This window comes from Rattus norvegicus, chromosome 15, assembly GCF_021556685.1.
Source record: "Rattus norvegicus strain SHRSP/BbbUtx chromosome 15, alternate assembly SHRSP_T2T, whole genome shotgun sequence".
Taxonomy (NCBI): Eukaryota; Metazoa; Chordata; class Mammalia; order Rodentia; family Muridae; genus Rattus; species Rattus norvegicus.
This window is the reverse complement of record NC_141548.1, coordinates 58,846,394-58,863,725: the sequence shown is the minus strand read 5'-3', so window position 1 is coordinate 58,863,725 and position 17,332 is coordinate 58,846,394. Positions and strand designations below refer to the sequence as shown.

Below are 17,332 nucleotides of genomic sequence, written 5' to 3'. Positions count from 1 at the left end.
TTGACGGGGATGCTTTATTGGATCAGCAGGACAGAAGTCCAACTGCAATGCATATATCAGCTGAGAAAACTGCTGATATAAGCTGTCAAAGCACAAAGCTACGGCCGACACCACAATTCAGGCAGGGCCACTGAAGGGATTCTGTGAGCCTTGGGCTCTCCGTGCCCCATCAATTGTAACTCATCTGGAGGCTTAGCTTGTCTGCCGGAAGCCCAGGGCTGCCGTGCCCTGCCTGTCGGAGGTTAACATGCACATGGGCTACAGAGTATGTTCAAGACCTGCAAGTCGGGCCCTAGCCAAATCCTCTTGACAGCCAAGAACCAGTCTGAAAACACAGAAGAGCATGTTCTCCCGCTGTGGTACATAATTAACGCTTCTCAGTGGATGTGGAGGAGTAGTGTGCTCCTGCCCCGAAGGGGCCGACTCCAGCATCAGGTCCCAGAGCAGTTGGCCAGTTGCTAACCTCAGAACTCAAGGCACCCTCACACTGGATTTCTCATGCTTACAACCACCATGGAAGGACTTCACTGAACCTTCAATACCACAGGTTTTAGTGGAACTGGGTATGGGAAGTTTTCACAAAAACTAAACCAAAACAAATGGAAAGAAAAACACACACACTACACACACACACACACACACACACACGCACGCACACACACACATACACCATACATGCACAGACACACACACACATACCACACACACCACACACACACACACACACACACACACACACACACACACACACACACACACACACACACACACACACACGATGCCTTCTTCTGGGCCTAGTTTGAAACTGTGCATAGATTTTTTAACTCTCCCTTGGTTTCTCTATATAAACAGTGATTGCTCTCATAGCACAGTTTCTCCTGTTCTGTGATTGTGGCTCTTTCTAACAACTCAAGAGTATAAACTGGGTATCAGCAGCCTAGAGCACAGAAACGTGGGGGCCCTTCAGGTCCTGTGGTGTGTGGAGAAGCAGGTAAAAGGACAGTGTTCACACTCACTAATCACTGGCCAGAGGACAGCCCAAGGTTGTCAGATAGTCTGATGAAGGTGATGTCAGATGTTTTTACTTACAAGAAAATTATAAATCTAGGGTAAGAGGACTTCCCACACAGGTGTGAAGACCTGAATAGAAATCTCCAGAAACCATATACCCAGTTCGGTGCTGTGTTTTTATAGTCCCAGGACTTCTAAAGTGAGGTGGGAGGTGGAGACAGGCAAATCCTGAGAAAACTGACAGCCAGCCAGCTTGATGGACACCCTGGGGAGACAGGAGACTCCCATCTCTACCAAGGTAGAAGGCAAAGACCGACCGAGACAAGAGGTTGTCCTCTAACTCCCACACTTGCTGTGTGGCACGTACACACCTACACTCACAAATGAAGAGACGAACGGACACCCATGCAGACACACACACACAGGGAGCATTATAAAAACATTCCAAGTCCAATTTTTAATTCAAGAGAGCAAAATGAACAGGAAATTGTCTTCAAAGGTAAGGGACGTTTATCCGCTCGCCACCCGGCAGTGCGGTGGTCATCTGTGAACTGTGAAGCTGTGCAAAGCCTAGACACGGGGAAGTACGTAATGGCGTACAGCTGGCCAGAGAGGCCAAGTTACACAGAGCTTTTGTTTAATCGGACCACACTCACAGGAAAGGATCTGGACACCGTCTCGGCAGGAGCCAGTCTGTGATCTGTAAGTCCTGCTTGTTAACCTGATACTGTGTCGTAATGAGCATACTGCTTTGGTAACGAGGGGAAAAAATCAAATAAACTAACGATTGGGGGGAAGACTTGGGTTCAATGCTTAGCTTACTATCAGCAGTGAATACAAGAGAAGCTTGGTAGAAACTTCTCTCTCTCTCTCTCTCTCTCTCTCTCTCTCTCTCTCTCTCTCTCTCACACACACACACACACACACACCCTTCCTGACCTTCACATTTAAGTTTCCATTTGTTCTCATCGTCCTTTGAATTCTATCTTTAAACAAAGATCTTGCACTCAGCCACACTTCCCTTTCTTCCTGTGTACAGACAATCGCTTTAATGATTATAACGTCTGGACTTTTACTTGAACTTATTTTTTTCCCTGAAACACATATACTGCTGCTGTTTTATATGTATTTCTCTGGAATGCTGCCATGTTTCTTACCGTTTACTATTATTTCCAATATGATTTACATTTTTAGGATTGGCCCATGTTAACATTTTGTGCTGCCTGTAGGGTACATGGACCCAACTTACCCAATCTGCTCTTCCAGTGGAGAATCAGCAGCTCCTGTTTTCCCAGTCTACACAAGACTACAGTGGGACAAGCCATCACACGCTCCCTTATTGTCTTGTGGAAGGATTTCCCTAAGACACTCACCTAATCTACTACTTCCTACCTCAAGGGCATCGGCGCACTTAAAAGGTCTATATTGAAGCTGACCCACATGAATATTGTGCAGAACCAGTTACCCTGCCCCCATGCAGAAGGAAAACCTCAGTCAGGCTTCTCACCTGTGTCAGTAACAGGACATAAAGAGTCTTCGCTGTAGAGAGTGAGGGAAGGCCTGAGTGGATATACACAATTTGACATTGGTACTGACGTGCCAAGAGTCCCAATGCCTCAGAACCACAGGATTGGTGAGGCCTTCCACCTGAGGCCCCGAGGGACGGCAAAGCCTTCTGTGGACCCCCATGTGGATGCTGTAGTGTTTGCAGAGAATGTCCACTCTAGCTGTCGCCCCCTGGATGTTTACTGCCTGAAGACTGCTCCCCTACAGAGCCTGCTGTATGTTCCCTGTATATAATAACCCTTCCTCCATGTTCATCTGTATATAATAACCCTTCCTCCATGTTCATCTGTATACAGTAACCTGCCTCCTTGTTCATCTGTATACAGTAACCCTGTCTCCTTGTTCACCTGTATACAGTAACCTGCCTCCTTGTTCACCTGTATACAGTAACCTGCCTCCTTGTTCATCTGTATACAGTAACCTGCCTCCTTGTTCACCTGTATACAGTAACCTGCCTCCTTGTTCATCTGTATACAGTAACCTGCCTCCTTGTTCATCTGTATACAGTAACCCTGTCTCCTTGTTCACCTGTATACAGTAACCTGCCTCCTTGTTCACCTGTATACAGTAACCCTGTCTCCTTGTTCACCTGTATACAGTAACCCTGTCTCCTTGTTCACCTGTATACAGTAACCCTGCCTCCTTGTTCACCTGTATACAGTAACCTGCCTCCTTGTTCATCTGTATACAGTAACCCTGCCTCCTTGTTCATCTGTATACAGTAACCTGCCTCCTTGTTCATCTGTATACAGTAACCCTGCCTCCTTGTTCACCTGTATACAGTAACCCTGTCTCCTTGTTCATCTGTATACAGTAACCCTGTCTCCTTGTTCACCTGTATACAGTAACCTGCCTCCTTGTTCATCTGTATATAATACCCCTCCGGCCTCCTTGCTCAGCTGTATGCAGCAGGCTCCCCTCCCTTCCCTTCTCTTCCTGCCAGTTCAACTTACAGTAAATACCCTGAGCTTCTGGGGGTGCTCCAGCTCTTCTATCTGAAAGCCAGACCCACATGACCCCAGCTTTTCTGTGTGTCCTTGTGTTTGTCTTTTGTTTACTCACTGTCCCAGTCAGGTCAGTCCTTGGACCACTCACAGCATGGCTCTTCATTTTGCAAAGTGCCTATTTTTGCTCCCCCCACCCCCACCCCGTGACTATGAGCAGCTCATCAGATGCTTGTGAGTTCTGGGTTTTAGTTACATTTCTTAATAGAGCACTCCAGGACAGGCAGTTCTCCATTCCCCCTGGACAGTAATACTGTCTGCTTTCTGAGACCCACAGGGGCCCAGTTACCTCCAAATGACTAGAGGTGGCCCCCAGGCATTGACTAGTTTCCTAAGCCTCCACAGATAATCCTACTAATGAGTTAACGAGAGCCGGACTCATGATTTCCTTCAGTTCTCATGTAACTCTCACTGGCTACAATGGGGTTCTAGTCCCTAGCACCCCACTTCAACTGTTCTGACATCATTGGCTCTTATATCAGCTTCTTTTCTTCTCCCAGCATGCTCTCTGTAGTGACGCTCTGTGTCACCGACTTTAGCTTGCACATTACATGTGTTGGCTGTTTACACCGCTTACTTTCTCTCAGTATGCTCTAGTCCTTTAGCTAGCTGTGCTTCAAACACATGTTCTGCCTGTTGACCACCTCTCTGTTCCTCTTCTGATGTCCTCCTAACAGCCCTGCCTGTTCTGTTACCTACCCCAGCCTTGCTGTCACCAATGCCACCAGCTTTCCTCTGGATGCTCACTGTATCCTGAACTCCACAAGAATTAAGGGACTCGCTGGCTAAAGGATACTGTGAACCCAGGGGAATCAAAACGATTATGTTCAATAGCCTGTCTTACTTAGGCTCTGCTGAAACACCATGACCAAAACCATCTTGGGGAGGAAAGGGTTTATTTGGCTCACACTTCTACATCTTAGTCCCTCACTGAAGGAAGCCAGGACAGTAATTCAAATAGGGTAGAAACCTGGAGCCAGGAGCTGATGCAGAAGCCACTGAGGCATGCTGGTTACTGACTTGCTCCCCAAGGCTTGCTCAGCCTGTTTTCTTATAGAGCCAAGGACTACCATGCCCAGGGATGGCCCCACCCACAATGGGCTGGTCCTTCCCCCATCAATCCTTCCAGCCCGATCTTAGGGAAGCATTTTCTTAACTGAGGTTCCCTCCTTTCAGGTAATTCTAGCATTGACATAATCTAGGCAGTATACCCTGGGTTCCTCATGAAGACATCCTTCAATCTCCCAAACGACAGTACTTGACCTACCTTGTCTGTTTCCAAAGCCCTTGCTGCTGCGCCATATTTCATACGCATGCCGACTAGATGAATTCCATCAATAGTAGTTAAAAATTCCGCTTGTAAAGTATATAGTAGGTAGTAAATGAGTGAATGGATGGAGAGAGGAATGAATGCTTGCTCTAATTTTCCTTCTTGTATGTAATCAAACTTTGGTTCCGAAAAGAGAAGGAACAAAAACTACCTGAGGCTCCCTCACTGGATAATTTATTGTCCTAGGCATACAGATATGGAAAAAAAACATTTGGAGGAAAATTATGGCTCCGTTTGACACATTTGATTCATTGTTCTGGCAATTCTAGCTATCCTTAAACTCTGAAGACTGTTTCCTAAAAGGTTAAATAATTCCAATCAATGGATTTATAATTGTGTTATTTATTCCCCGTGCCCACACTCTCCTGACACCCAAAGAAACTTCCAATACTCTTATTCTGCGTATTCTATAAAATTAATGCTTTCTTTGGTTTACGAAGTATAAACTCAAGAATCTAATATTTATGTATTCAAAAACACTGATGATTCAAACCGCTCTCCTTCATTTGACTAGTCATCCTATAAAAACAGTGAGAGAGTTTACAGCTAGACAATTTAAGTTAGCTTCTCTGGCCTCTTTCGTTGGAATTTATGAGACTGCATAATATTCTTTCTAGTTTGAATTTTTAAGTACCAACGTGCCTCAATTACAGACAGTCACAGGCAGCTAGAACTTAATCAGAAGTGTCTCCCGGTTGGATTGGCCGACTGCAGCATAATTTTAATTTAACATTTGAGAGTGTGGCATTAAACAGATGCCCTATTACATTCTTGGGTGGTTACAACTGAGTGTGTTCCAATTAGACAATTATCCGTATGCCAATCAAGTGCAAACACTCCAGCGGACGACAAGCAGGTAAATAAATGCTCTACCTGACATGGCTTGATATTTCTAGCCTATGAATTTAAGAAGATCATTTGTAATGCTCTTTGGAGATGAAGACTTTGGTGTGTAGTGGGGTCTTCCTTTCTAACAAATTCAAAGAGCATTTATGAATGTTATTTGGAGCCCTAGAGTAACTGAGGTCATATTTCCATTCCAACAGATGGGAGAGTCATAGGCTCATGGATGCCATGTACCTGGGGTCTCACTGTCTAGGGGAGAGCTATTGAATGCCCAGTTCCATTTTATTAACTGGTTTCTACCTTGGCAACCATGGTGCGCCATCACTTTTAAATGGAAATCAGAACAATCCTCCTAGTAAGGACCTGAATTTGGGCATTTATCATCCCCTCTTAGGAGCAGGCCCCTGACTTTACTGTGAGCATTGCTATGTGCAGTGTAGTGGGCTCTCCTTTAAAAACTGCAAAGCCTTCCTTGTGATTTGTTTCCTAAGTCTTGTCATTTTGCTACCAAAGTAACATCAGTAGATGATATCAGGCCAGATTCTGTAGAAGCTGGAGATGGCAGTGAATGTGGCTTGTACAATGTAGACCAACACCACTGCACTTGCAGGGACAAGAACTCAGGGCTTTCTGGTGGCCCAGAGCATGGCAGGGGGACAGAGGTGGCAGATGTCACGAATGGAGAAGACCTTGAAATACAATGCTGATTTTTGTGCCTTCTGTGGTGGCAGGGGTGACCATCCTTTCTAAATTTAGGCTGGAGCTCTAATGATAGGTCAGTGACTGACCCACTGACTCTCTCCCACTCTCCTTCCCTCTTGTCTTTTGCTCCAAGCCATCACCAGGGACTAGCGCTACACTCAGTCCTAAAACAATCTGCTAACATCTATTCCTTCAATCAACTGTGAGCTTCCCACACAGCTGGGTGATATGGAAGATACAGAAGGAAAATAAAGTCAGGGACCCTGTCTTCAAGGTGCTGAAGATATTAATGTAAACACAATAACTAACAGGGTAATCCATTATACTCTAATAATGGCTAGGACCCATGTACTTTAAAAAGCAGTCCTGGGACTTTTGGGTGATCAGGTTCTAGGTCAGAACAACAGGCTCGGGGCAGTCCTTTGAATCACTTGTTCCACTGGAGATCCTAGCCACTGAATCTTTCAATCCATGGAATGTAACAAATTTAAACTCAGTGTGTTCGATCATTTTGACTTGGGTTTAACAGTTAGTTCTGCTTTCATAAATTTGCTGTAATACATCAGATGCTCCAATCAGTGGGACATGTCTTAAAGGACAGTGGGGTATCACCTAAGAAAGTGAGGCCAGAAATTTCCTGAAGGATTTCCACCCCAGGCCATGGTGGCTGTGACTGGATGGTCCACTGGATCGGCACTTAGGCTGGTCTCCATGCATTCTCAAAGACCTGCAGTGTCTAAAGGCCTCGCCTCCACAATATGGGATCAGCTTTGTCAGCTTGGTGACCTGCTATTGCTCTGAGATGGGGACACACACTCCTTAACCCTTTCGTGCTAGGGTGATATTTCACCAGTTAGGGTGATATTTCACCAGGACACATCTCTTCACACCTTCTACCTCATCTTTCTGCTTTGGTTCTTGCCCAATGCTAAGCTTGTTAATGTCAATTTGGGGCCCTGTTGAGGAGGCCAGTTCCTGAAAATCCTGAACCAGTCTCTGAAGGGAGAGCTGAGATGTAGAAGTCTAGTAAGCATGCTTACAACTTGAGAGCAAGGCTATCCCTAAATGCAAGCATGTGGAGTAGTGTTTCTGAGGAGGGAAATGTGGCTCAAGGGAAGTGTCAGCATTTACCATCATGTACCTGCAAAGCGCTAGCTGGAATTTTCTCATTGCAAGAGGCAGTAAGACTACCGAAGATCTATTCTAGCTGGAAATGTCATCTGCTCCCACCTGGGGATGAAAATGTACTTCAATTTTACGTCAGGTTGAGGGGAAACCAAGATGTGACCCTTGTATCAATCCTGGCACCTCCCTTTCTCTGCCTCTGGGCAGGGTGACCCCTGGGGGAGGGACATCTCTGGAGAAAACTCCTCATTCAGATGACTGATAACAGGAGCGCCGGATCTTAGAAATGAAATTGTGTTTGGAGCTAATATCCTATTACACCAGGCTATACATATTTAATTCCTTGGGTCTTTCCTCATAAATCAATTCCTCCAGGCCCTTAATCTCGTCAATATCTTTCCTGATATTGAATTTTAAATGCCATTCTCATTGCTAGGCAGAAAGGCGATCTCTTGTTTTTGATGGGATCAGGCTTCATTTAAAGCCCAGGGATGCCTGGGGCATGGTCCTATCCTCTGACCGCCCTGTTAAGAACCTAATGCCAGAGCCGAAAGGCCCCAGGTGCAGGCCTGCTGGGGCTCGGCCCCTGAGAGATCAAGACCATGAGCCTGGGGGTGAGCCTCTCGGTACCCTGGCTGCTTGGGGATATTAGTGAGAAAGCAGAAACAGGGTTTAGGTCCTCACTGGAGTTCTGAAACATACAGCAGCTTGTCTCCTTCAAAGGCAGTCTGCTGGCAGGGATTCTGTTCCTCCAGGCTGAGAAAGGGCATGTCCTGAAAGATGTTTGTGTACCTCTGAGAGAGATCTTCCAAGGTGTTTGGGGCCAGAGAAGAGAGAAAAGCCCTCAGAAAATGACATCTCTGAGCTGAAGCAGTCCAAATTCTCTAGGACAGTGAAATAGGAATTCTCCTGCTATAGAAAGGTTTGTTTGAGAGTGTGCTAGGGAGGTGGTATACAAAAATTGTTTGAATAAAGCAAAATTTCCAAAGGGTGGTATAATTTTTATAAGACTTCTAGAACATGAAGTACATTGAAGTCCCCACCTCCAAGTTGCTTGACTGTGGCGCAGGAGTTAGGGAGAGTGATTCTGAATTTTAAAGCAGGGACTTAACCTACCAAAGGCCGATTCATTACCACAGTGTGCCAGCAAATCTGTGCAAAACCAGCGATAACCTCCTCCACAAAATCTACTGATGTAAATGCTAAAGGATTGTTCCCAGTGCTGCAGACATTTAATGAGACACGTGCAGTCTTTAGATTAGTCCCTTCCTCTATTCCAGAGATATTTACACAGCACCATGTGCCCATCTCTCAGTCCCTCCCCAGTCAACCTTCACACACAGATTCTTCTGCACACATCTCTAAAAAGATTCATTTATCAGTTCTTTCTGTGTGTGTATGTGTATTTGTGTGTGTGTGTGTCTGTGTGTGTGTGTCTGTGTGTATATATTGGTATCTATGTGTGTGTGTGTGTGTGTGTGTGTGTGTTGTGCCTGCTTGAATTTATGTGCACAGCACGTGTGCTGGAGCCTGCAGAAGAGGGCAACAGATCCCCTGGACCTGGAGTTACGGGTGGTTGTGACCCGCCATGGGAGTGCTGGGAACCGAACCTAGGCCCTTCCCAAGATCAAGAAGCACTCTGAACTGCTGAGCCATATCTCTACCCCAACACACACACCCCTTTTTAAAACCCCTCAGAATCATTTATTCTTGTGTTGGCACTATAGAGACTTTGATTTCAACAACAGACTCAAAATGGACGGCTACAGCGCAGTCACCACAAAGCTTGAGTACACTGAACCAGCAGACGGGATGGCTTCAAGAATCTTTGCTTCAAATTCAAAAGTGGGACAGAGAACCAGAGAACCAGAAAATTCTGTCTGGTGTTTGATGGGAAGTCCACATTTTAGTTCCCGTGTGCAACATTTGTATGGAATGCTGTTCTTTCTGGATTGTTTGCTTTGGGACTAGGAGACAAGAGAGCAGTTTGCATTCATGACATAATTAGCAGTTGCCTGCACGGTGCTTCTGCATTTGTTTGGTTTTTATTGCAATCTGCTTTTACTTATGCGATAACGGTTTGCACACTTACTGTTTGCTGCCAGAGAGGGTCGAAGTTCAAGCTGGCAGGTTTGTAAAACTGTTGCTGTGTTTTTCTGTTTGCTGCACTGTGTCTCATGTTTATAGACATAAATACATATAAATACAGCTGAAGTTCCGTCTAAGACAATCTCAAGCTTGTGTACTTATTTCCTCATTGTTACTATTACCAATTTCATTTCATGATTGGTGCAGAAAGCAGTGCCATTTAGAGAGGGAAAGGCTTGCAAAGGGTACGTGTCCGGTGTGCGTAGACAGTGCCTACTCCAGGCAGTCTGGCCCTAAGCAAAGTCGATGTGACCTTGGTTCACTGGCTGGAAGTTGGTAGGAACTGTCTCATCTGATAGGGTTTTAAATACCATTTCATTTACTTAAATATGCCCTTGGGAGGAGTTTGTGGGAAAGACAGGTAATTTTTGGCATTCATGTAACCCACGGTGGGGCGGGGGGTGGGGGTTATTACACCCCATGTTCCTATGAGGCAACTTTATTCTGAAGAGAAATGTAGTTCAGGGTTAGTAGAAGGGCAAATAAGCCACACACTAACTTTTCAGGGGAATGTGCTGTGCAGCCTTGAGTAAGCCACTTTGCATCTCTGATCTCTGCTTTCTGCTAGTCATTCTACCATCCAAACTGCCTCATGAGTCCTGAGGTAACAATGTTGCAAAGCAACATACCAATTACTTTCTTCAATACTGAGCAAAGGCAGAAGAGATGCAAACGTGGTTGGGAAGGCTTTGAAACACATTTTCTCTTCTTCACATGGTTTTTTTCTCCTAGAGGTGTAATTTGCAGGGTCAGCTCAGTTTCCTGTCTTTCACTTTCTTTGGAAGTTAAATAAATATTTACCAGTGGGACTTAATGAGACTAAGGAACATCTCCTAAGTAATGCAAGGTTTCTTGAGTGGCCAAAGGTACTGAGTTCGGTAAAATGTTGTCATTATGCTCTTTGTAAAAATGGCAGTGCTTGACCTAACCAGGTCAAGTGGCTTTTAACAGACATGAGTGGGCGGTACTGAGGATCACAGATTGATACTCGAACAGAAAGGTCTGTTGTCCGCCCCCACCCTACTGGGGCTAGTTGTTTCCCTTCTGCTGATTTTCACAACATAGACAGCCTGCCTGACATGAATTAGCACCATTCATGCAATTCCCACGAGAGGGTGTCAAATGCCCCGTTGAAGTAGGGATGGATGGTGCTATTTTCTCCCTTGCCTGCGCTAGCAATTCTTCTGCAGATGCTAATCCGATTTGCTGGCATGCATTTATTCTGATCACTTTTTTTCCCCTGGAGTTATATGAGTTGGTTATCACCCTAACCTCTGGACACATGTACAGAAATTTACAATATTAACCTGCTTTCCAGCCAGGTTGGCCCATTCACTTCAATCAAATCAAGTCCTGATTGAACAGATGGGTCTTGAAATGGGCTGCAGAGGCCAAGAGAGAGATGTTATTTCCTTGTAGTGTTTCTAACAATGAAGTCATGGTGAGAGGGGCCGGTGAGAAAGCCCTGCATGGACAAACTCCTGTGGCCTCCCGTGGAGGGGTCTTTTGTAAGTGATCATGGGTGTCATCATGGCCAACCCAGACAGAGTTCATTCATACTTCATCAGCAATGGCTGTTATTTTGGTGTAATGCTAAGATGTTTTAACTGGAGTAGGCACATGTGTGGGGGAGAACTTTAATTCGTCCCCCGATGACTTCCACCATAGTTCAGTGAATTAAATCTATGGCCTTTTCGTTTGATATAAACTTTCTAACACTGAGCTGTGTTTCTAACCTTTTATTAACTTTGTATTTTGAGATGAGATTTTTTTTTTCCAAATTGTCCAAGCTGGCCTTGAACTTGCTCTGTAGCACAATCAGGTCCAGAAGGGAAGAACGACACACACATTTGGTATTTTGAATCTCTAGGTGGCTCCAGAACAAACTTCCTAAATAGATAGCCATGTTTTGTTTTGTTTTGTTTTGTTTTGTTTTTGGTTCTTTTTTTCGGAGCTGGGGATCGAACCCAGGGCCTTGCGCTTCCTAGGCAAGCGCTCTACCACTGAGCTAAATCCCCAACCTGTCTTTTTTTTTTTTTTTAAGTAAGGAAGCAGAAGCAGAGGGAGTTGCTAATTTCCCTAACCCTTACAGTTATTTGAATACACTTAGGACAATTTAGAACATGACCCTTTGGCAGTCTCATAGTAACTGTGGATCCCTGTCTCCAAGGTCCTCCTCTGGTCACTCCTCCCAGACCTGGAGAGAGCAAAGGCAGATAAAAGGCATTTTTCTAAGGGCCAGGTTGTCCTGTTGAGGCTGGTTAGCCTCTGAAGTATTCCTGATGTGCTTGCTTTAAACTGTAGATTCTTTCTTTCCTTTAAATGTTGTTGTTGTTGTTTACTTTCTATTAATAATAAGCTGGGATCTTACTGTGGAGGCCATGATGGTCTTGCCTCCCATCACAGCCTGGCCCGGCCTCAGATGTTAGATCTTCTCATCTCTGTCTCTGAGTGACGTCACTTCTAGCTGAACTATCGGCAGGAGAAATACTGGCAGCACCAACAGAAATCCTCAGTGATTGTAACTCTAGCCACCAGCTCGAATGCTCTCCTCCTCGAATCATACAACTCTTTGGGTCCTATGGAGCATATAGCTGTGTAAACTAGTTGAGAAGCACTCCCCTCCTGCCCCTTTCTCTGTATGAGTTCTAAGAGACTAGAAGCACCTGCCCTTGGATGTATGTAGAACTTCCCGGTAAGAGATCTGTGTCTCTTCCTAAAGTACAAAACTCAGGCAGCTAACTTGATTTTTAAGGATTAGTTCAGCCAGACACTCAATGTCATCTGATTTGATATTGATAAGATGCTTTTTAAATATTGTTTACCAATTTCTACTGATTTTTTCCACTTTATTAATTTTTCAAATAATCAGCATTTGGGCGTGTTTGTCTCTACTACATGCAGCATTTCCCAACCCTTACCTGTCTTCCTTTGTGCTCATTTCTCTTTTGACAAGAGGGACATGTTTTGTCACTATTTCTGTGAGAGTCCCCACACTTACTCACTGAACACCCACAGGACACTTGCCTTTGATGAAGGGGTAGTGACAGACCCAAGACAGGATCAGTGGCTATATGGGGTGGGAATGGGAGGTCAACAGAATGCGTCAAGAGAACAGAAAGCTGTTTGCCTCAGTGCTGGCCTTTCCTTCATAAGCATGACTGTAATATACCTTTCTTAGAAATCCAAGACAAAAGCTTGTATGTATTTTTACCCTAGTCTTCCGTGGGACTTAGAAAAAACAGAAATGCTGTGGCTATCTGCTAAAACTCTCCCTGTGTGTGCTTGCAGAGACAAGAAATAGAGGTGTGAGGAAAAAGAGGGGAGTGATGGGTGGGGGATAACAGAGGGGCAGGAGGGTGACAGAGGTGGAAAGAGGGGTGACAGGGGGAGGAGTGTGAGACAGAGGGGGAAGGGGTGACAGAGGGAGAGGAGTACATGACAAAGGGGGTGACAGGCGGGGGATGCCAGAGGGGGAGGGGTGTGTGACAGAGGGGAAGAGAGGGGTGGCAGAGGGGGAGTGTGTGACAGAGGGGAAGGGAAGAGAATGACAGAGGGAGAAAAAGGGGAGGAAGACAGAGGGGAAGACAGGAGGGGGTGACAGAGGGGAAAGGGGGTGTGGTGAGAGAGGGGTAACAGAGGGGGAGGGGGTAGAATGACAGAGGAGGTAGAATGACAGAGGGGGGGAAGAGGAGAGGATGACAGAGGGGGAGACAGGAGAAGGGTGACAGAAGGGGAGGGGTATGTGACAGAGGAGAAGGAGTGACAGAGGGGGAAAGAGGGGAGGATGACAGAGGGGCAGAGGGAGATAACAGAAGGGGGGAGAGGGGAGGTAACAGAAGGGGAGAGAGGGAAGGATGACAGAGGGGAAGGGAGAGGGAAGAAGGTGGAGAGAGGAAGGGAGAAACAGAGACAGACAGACACAAAAACTAGTTGGGAAGTAGCCGGACTGAAGAAGTAGCATCCAGTTGAGAACTTCATGCTGCCGGTGTTTCCCTCATCAACTGCCTGAAGTGGGTGGTCTATAAAGGAAGGGCCAGATTGGGCAGTAACTCTGTTTAAGTTCCCCTTGATGACTATTCAGGGTGCTTTGTTAAACAGAGGAGAAAACATAGTCTTTAACTAACCGTCTAACATCTTGGAATTGAATTCCCAGTTGTACACTTCGGTTACAGTTGCAGACACTTCAAACTGACTAAGTTTGGCTATCCCATTGGTCAATATTTCAATGAGATTGGTGCCATACCCTTATATGTGCATAAAGCAAAAAGACTTTGGAAGAGTAAAGGCAGATATTAACCAGTCGGCTAGCAGGGTAGAAATACTATGAACAATATGTCTCTGTATTTATATCATATTTACAAGTTTTCATCAGTTGAGCTTATATTTTTGCACAGAATGGAAAAGTAAAAACCAAAATGCCTACCATCTCTGTTTTCTTCTGCATGTATTCCCCTGTTCCACAGATACTCCCCACCTTCTGCCTACTCTCGTACTCACTCTCCCCTTGCCTTCTTTCTTCTCATGGTTTTATTTTCAGATGAGAAGGAAATTGGACGGTTGCTCTGATCTCCCTGTTGCCTCTTACGCAGCTGCAGGGAAGAAGCCCGAGGCAGGCTACCCTCCCAACTGTAGCCCGGATCTGGAGGAGGATGGCATCAGACTGTCTGGGACGGGGGACACCTGCTATGTACAGACTGCCTGTGGTGCCACCAGGCTCAGGGCTTTATGGTGAGCGGAGGTGCTGTGCACTGGCAGACAATAAAGAGCTGAAGTCAAGGCCAGACTACAAGGACTCATTTTAGCATCTGTGGCTGGAAGGAGAGAGAAAGCAATGGTCAAACGGAAGAGGCCAGACTGTGTCTGTGGCAAAACTCCATTTTGATTTACTGTGATCCAGAAAAGATCCTTTCCACCATAAATCTGGTGGTGCTCGTAGCGTAATAGCACACATAAGTCAGGAGGCAATTTCCAAAGGATGTGGTGCAAGGAAAGGTCATTCAGAGGTCCCCAGGCTGCTTGCAGAGTGGCACAGACAAAGGCCCTGATTCCTGACTATCCCGGTGATGGCTACAAGGCTTACTGGACGATTGAGATTCCTCACTGCAGAAGTCAGAAAGGCCAGAGGAGGCGAGTGCTTCGAACAGTCCTCAGGGCGGTGCCATTATTTCTACGCCTGGCTCCCGCATTGATTCATCCACTGGTGTCATTATTTTTCAGAGCGATGATTACTAACGAGCAAGCATTTGATGATCAGATTAATTAATGGAGGCGTAAAAGAAATCAGGATGTGATGAGCCTCCAATAGTTAAGTTTCATTAGGGCTTTTCCTTTTCCCTCCCAGAAGTGAAGAGATTTATTTTCCTACTTTAAATTCAACAAATGAGAGCTGTGTGCTTATTGGCTTTCTTTCGCTGGCCCTTGCTCTGCTCATGTGAAGGCCGAATTGGGGCCTGTGATAGAGAGGCAGCAAGCGGGCTGCGACTGTGATCCCGGACCCTCACGCCTGGGTCAGAGCGTCCCACCAGGCTTCTGCAGCCACAGTGCTGAGGCACTGACGTTCAGGCAAACTTGGCTCAGAACGTGATGGTGTCAGAGAGGGGACAGAGGCTGTGGTCAGAGAGACCAGAACTGGAGTTTCCACACCGCCTTCGGTCAGTCACTTGACGCCTATAGGACTTAGTTTCTTGCCCGGAATCCTGGATGTGGAATCCTGAGATGGAGAAATTTTATAAAGATATTTTGGAGAGGTAGCGGGAGGGAGGAAACTCCTCTTGAGAGGGCAGATGTATCAGCACAGGCCACACAGGGCCAGGGAACATGGCCTAGGGCTTGCCTGGACTTAGCTTTGTGAAACCTGGGTATTATTTAAGTTTTCAACCCATCATATTTTTACCTAGGATGCGGTGGAACTGTCTGCACCGTGCAACTGCCTTTCAGCGTTTTCACAAGGATGACCTCATTTTCTGACAACAAACATCAGAGAGTTTGGCAGGACCCACTGGCCAGGTGGAGAACCTGAGGCTCTGACAGGCCTCTGCTCCCAAAGCAGGACAGAGAACAGTCAAGTGGTCTGCTTGGCCATTCCCTTGCTTAGTGTCTTCATAGCCTCCGTGCCCTTGGCAGTGTAGGTGCAGCCTGTCTCTTTTTTTAGCATAAGGTACCTGTTCTGGGGAGGCAGCAAGACATCGAGTGGCCAGGCCTCGACAGAAACTGAGAAAACTCCTCAGGGATTTCTTTCGTTCTACCATCCTTTTGTCTCATCGGCAGCCCAAAAGGAATGTGCTATGAAAACTCTCAAATTCTTAGTGGATGTTGGGGTGAGCGTTCCACATAGCTGACCGCAGAAGCTTGGTTTGGGTTTCTGGTTCCAAATGGAGCTAACGTCTTCAAGCATCTCACTCTGAAGTGAGATGCTGCCTTCTTTAGGAGTTTGGGAAAAGGCTGTCTACAGATGTCAGAAGACACAGGGGGCTGCTGGCGCATCCCACCAATGACCTTGATGCCACTAATGAGCTTCTATCATGTGGGCTGCTGGTGCAAAGCCTCAAGACAAAGTAAGGGCAGCAAGATGGGAAGAAAATAAACGGCAGACTCTGAGGTAGTCAAAAGAGAAGGAAGGGAGACCACAGCAGAATCTGAATTAGGAGGCTCCAGTGAATGTGGTGTTTAATGACTGAACACTTTTAAAGGGGTATTTAAGATGTCCCAGTGTAAGAGGCTTTCTGCCTCTAGTAAAATGCCGGTGACTTTTAATATGAATGTGGGAAAACCTTGGGAGTAATTCTCAGAGCAGAAAGAAAGGACCTGCATCTGGGTAGATGAGATAGATGGGCCAAGAATGGGGCCATGTCTCTGCTCTCACAGCTTGCAAAGGCATCAGGTTTTTATGCTTGCTTGTCTATTTATATATACATCTCCTTTGAACCTCTTAAGGCTGAAGGCCTTACAGCTTTTAAACGAAACCCTCCTTTGGTACATTGTCATGAAATCCCGTGCACAGTGGTACTGAATTCTGTTCTGGCGTATGTCTTCCTGTATTAAAAACATTATAGTAGTAGAGCGCTTACCTAGGAAGCGCAAGGCCCTGGGTTCGGTCCCCAGCTCCAAAAAAAAGAACCAAAAAAAAAAAAAAACATTATAGTAATATTGTTAACAAACTTCTTCCTGAATGAACCGTGCACTCCATGCTTCTTCCTTACACGACTGAAGTCCAGGAACTCCCTTTTGAAGGTAGATTTTCATGATACATTATAGCCTAAATTCCAGACTGATATTTCTGCAGTCTTTCACCTCACCATGTGGAATCCAAATGTTTCATAAAAATTCTTAAGGCACAACTAATGCTACATTTGAATGTCTTCTGTTCGGGTAACTTCTCCTTTTCTTCCTGTTGTCTGGGTTTGTGCTAGCGCCTTGACTAGCAGTGTTTGTGCTAGCACCTTGAATAACAGTGTTTGTGCTAGCACCTTGACTAACAGTGTTTGTGCTAGCACCTTGACTAGCACCTTGACTAGCACCTTGACTAGCACCTTGACTAGCACCTTGACTAGCAGTGGCAGTAGAGGTGGGTTTGCCTCTGCAGGCATCTTCCATGGTG

The 17,332-nt window shown here is 45.8% G+C and overlaps 1 protein-coding gene across 10 annotated transcripts in view; it reads right to left on the bottom strand.

Annotated features, from left to right (window-relative positions):
• The window catches only part of Enox1 (ecto-NOX disulfide-thiol exchanger 1), a 552,870-nt gene that overhangs the window by 53,655 nt on the left and 481,883 nt on the right, over positions 1-17,332 (bottom strand).